Here is a 4,510-nt window from a genome sequence, read left to right on the forward strand (position 1 = left end):
GCACTTCAGTAAGTCCCAATAAAGACACTTGCATGCCTAAAGTTAACCATGAGCTCAAGAAATTTGCTGTATCATGGCCTAACTAAATGCAGCCTGTGATGTCCCCAGTCACCATGCAGGGTTTCCCAAAGTCTTAGCCTGAACATGAAGAGCAGAATCTGTAGCATGGACAGGACACTGGCATGCTCCATTCCCGCTCACAGCATGTTTATATGGGGCTGTGTAAATAATATAAAGAGTCCATATTTTCAACATCTACAAGTCAAACATTTCACTGTGGTATCTGGATATAAGATGATCCTTTTAAGACCTTGAAATACATTTGAGGAGGTGACCCAGGAGAAAGCTGGAACAAGATTTAATTTCTAAGATATATATGATTGTGATTGGAACAGATGTTGACAGGGCCACCAACAGGGAGGAGCAAAGGGGGAAGTTGCACCAGGGCCTGGTAATTTCAAAGGGCCCAGGGATTTGAGCTACTACTGCAGCAGCAACAGCAGCCATAGCCCTGGGCCCTTTAAATCATCACCAGAGCCCTATGTATTGAGATTCCGGTGGCACTGAGGCCTGGCCAAAAAAGGCTAGCCCCAAGTGCCACCCCTTTCACAAAGCCCCACCAGGGCCTGGAGTTGAGCCCCACCCGCATTGCCCAGATCTGGGCAAAGTCTGTGGCCAGTCCTGGATGCAGAAAAGAAAACACAGATGGAAAGATGAGAGGAATTTGTACAAAATGATTGATTTGAATGATGGGTCTTTATTTGGGAGAAGAATCTATGTATTTGATTTGTAGAGCTCAAAGAATATTTTTAAAATGTCTGTATCAAAGGTAATCAACTCCAGTTAGGGTCCATTATATATTTGCTGTGAGGAAGATGCTGTATTGGAGGGCTTGCACGAAAAGGAGAACATACTTGCAGAGGCGATGGTTTTGTCCGGGAAATATTTGTGTCCTGGGGATTCCCAACCTTCTTACTTAATGTTGCAGTAATGAAGCTGCATTTTAAACAGAACAAATTAATTTCTTAGCATCAGGAACTGATATTTCATGTTACAGGAAATATGCAACTTCTCCTATGTTTTTTTGGTACTCTCTAGTCCGGAACTCTTGGGACCTGACCAATTCTGAAGGAGAGAATTTTTTGGACCACAGGATGTCAATATTGTCTAGCAGCATTACCAACACTTCTACAGCTTACTGTGCTGCTAGAGGGCACTTAGGGGTAAATTAGAACTAAATAATAACACAGAACACTAAGAGATAGGACAGGTGGATGTAAACAAACTTTATGGGACCACAGGAAACTTGGCCACACACATGAAATGATGGATGAGAGAGTTCTGGATTAGAGAGGTTCAACCTGTATAGTAAATTATGTGCTGCCCTTGTAATGGAAAAACTTTCACATCAAGTAGGTACAAAGAGAGGTGCCTAAAATAACAAGTATCTACTAATTTGCTCACCTGTTTTAGCATACTCAGAGGTGGGCTCCCCAGCCAGCAAGCCAGTCTTTAGTCAGGTTCTTTGCATATTAGCCTGATCCTCAATAAGTAATGTAGGATGTAGCGTTGTGACTTGTCTCAGTAAAATGTTTTTAAAAACCCACAGTGACTTGCATGGTGACAAATGTCAGAAGGGTAGCCATTTTTGTCTGTCTATACAAAAGCAATGAGAAGTCCTGCGGTACCTTAAAAACTAACAGATTTATTTGGGCATAAGCTTTTGTAGTTGAAAAGCTCCTCGTTGTTTAATAAAAAAAATAGTGCCCCATCAGTGGTAGAGTAGGAGCAGGTTTCTTGACAATTGACAGAACTTTAGAAGCCAGAGCTGGAGAGCGAGCAACCTGTTTATAACAGTCCTGGAAGACCAGACTGAGACAGCAGCCACAACATTTAGGAGAGGGGCTCAATTTTGTTTGAAAATGTTTGTTTCTTAAACTTCTGGAGGATCTTTTCTTCCACGAGAAATTATGAAAATTCTACTTGTCATTCCAAAAATGGATTATTTTTCAGAATTTTGGAATTTTTTATAGAATGGAAACTTCTAATCTCTAATCAACCCCCATATTCACCAGAACAGAGTTTTAGATTTTGCAGAGCACCATACACTGTACAAGTCCTGTCTTTGGCACCAAACAAGGCCCAAAAGAAAAATCTATAGGCAAGAAAACCCTTGACTGCAAAATTCCCAGGTCAGATAATATAAAGGAAGACACTCAAACTTTATTTAAAGACTTCAAATGTTGGAAAAGTTTCCACGCACACTGATGACGTGTTTTAGTCATTAATTAGCCTCATTTAAAAATGTTAACAGCAAACTAAAAATTATTAATGAGAGCACAGTTTTGTCCCCCTTATTTTTTAGATTTAAATTATGATAAAGGAAGACATGCCAACAGCTCTAGGCACCCTGACACAGCATTATAAATATATACTACACCATTATTAAAATGAGCATTTCAACAGGCACTCAGCCAGACACATTACCCTAAGCCCAATTAAACAGGTTTCTATTGAAGCTTGGCTGGAAGATCACCATGTTTGGACTGTCTTGGACCATGGAGGTAAGTTTGTCAACCCTCCAAGAATTAAAGATCAATCTTTAATAAAGATGATGTCATAAGAGCTCCAGGAACAAGTCCAACTGAAATTAGCAACCCAACAAGGAGGGGAGCAAGTTCTGAGTTGTCGAGCCCTTTTACACAGAAAAGAGCAGTTCTGGTCCCAGGCCTCTCGGGGCTTTTTTTTGTATTAACCCAGACTTAATACCCCATCTGGAGACCAAAGTGTAGTGAATGCAAAAGCTGGAGTGCTGGTGTCATATGCTCCCAGCAAGACACCCCGCTCAGTGAGTCACTGCATTGTGCACTGGCTTCAGCCTGACTCATGCTGAGAGATCGCCCTGGGATTGTTTCAGACAGTTAGGATGGAAGAACTGGGCCCCCAGTTAGTTTCAGAGAAACCAACAACCCCTGTATAGCATATGTCATGTTTCACAGGGCCACGTTAGAGGGCAACCTGAGGGTTTCAACTGCAGCATCAACTGCAGGGGCTTTTGTGAAAACATGCAGCACACTGATGCAGCTCTTAAAACAAACTCTTCTTTACGGGAGATGAATGTTACAGGTGCATTCATTACTGCCTTTCTTTTTAGGAAATCTTTCCCTAGCTACAATGTTTTATTCTGTAGAATGAAAAAGGAGGTTGCTAAGTAGATTGCGAAGTCTGGGGTAAAGGGAATTCCACTCCCATAGGTTAAAGCCTGGGGAGGATAGCTAAGCAGTATCTGATACTTGAACACAGATACAAATCAGGAAAAGGCCTTTAATACACCTCAGGCCAACATTGCTACTGGTTTGAAAAATCACTAGTTTACAGTTAAAATTAGAACTGGTCAAAAATGTTTTGTCAAAAAAGTGACATCTTTCCATTTTCTCAATTAAAAATGATAACTAAAAAATTGATTTTCAGTCTCTCAGTGTTCCCCTTCCCCTCCTTTCTATATGCATCTTTTCTCATTTGCCACTGAAAAATCATGGGGGAATTAAAAAAAGATTAAGAGTTATTTTTTCCCCTCAAAAATGAATCCGATTTTTTTTAAATCTATGCACATTTTAATTTTCTAAATAAAAAAGGCATTTTGTCAGAATGATTGTTTACCAGATTTCAATCAGACCTACTTTAAAAATAGCAGTCTACACTTGACAAGCATTCTGTAAACTACGATACCCACATGAGGAAATGAGGAGACAGATTAACAGGGCCAAGCGTGTACCCAGAAGCCTCCTGCTACAGGACAAGCCCAAGAAAGAAACCAACAGACCACCACTGGCCATCACCTACAGTCCTCAGCTAAAACCTCTTCAACATATCATTAGTGATCTACAACCCATCCTGGACAATGATCCCTCGCTTTCACAGGCCTTGGGAGTCAGGCCAGTCCTCGCCCACAGACAACCCGCCAACCTGAAGCATATTCTCACCAGCAACTATACACCGCACCATAATAACTCTAACTCAGGAACCAATCCATGCAACAAACCTCAGTGCCAACTCTGCCCACATATATACGCCAGCAACACCATCACAGGACCTAACCAGATCAGCCATACTGTCACTGGTTCATTCTCCTGCACATCTACTAACGTAATAAACGTCATCATGTGCCAACAATGCCCCTCTGCTATATACATTGGCCAAACTGGACAGTCCCTACGTAAAAGAATAAATGGACACAAATCAGATATTAGGAATGGCAATATACGAAACCCTGTAGGGTTTTTTCAATCTCCCTGAACACACAATTGCAGATCTAAAGGTAGCCATCCTGCAGCAAAAATAATTCAAGACCAGACTTCAAAGAGAAACTTCTGAGCTACAGTTCATCTTCAAGTTTGACACAATCATCTCAGGATTAAACAAAGACTGTGAATGGCTAGCTAACTACAAAAGCAGCTTCTCCTCTCTTGGTATTCACACCTCCAGATAAGCTACTAGAAGTGGGCCTCAT

Source organism: Pelodiscus sinensis, chromosome 1 (genome assembly GCF_052426305.1).
Source record: "Pelodiscus sinensis isolate ZL-2025 chromosome 1, ASM5242630v1, whole genome shotgun sequence".
Classification (NCBI taxonomy): Eukaryota; Metazoa; Chordata; order Testudines; family Trionychidae; genus Pelodiscus; species Pelodiscus sinensis.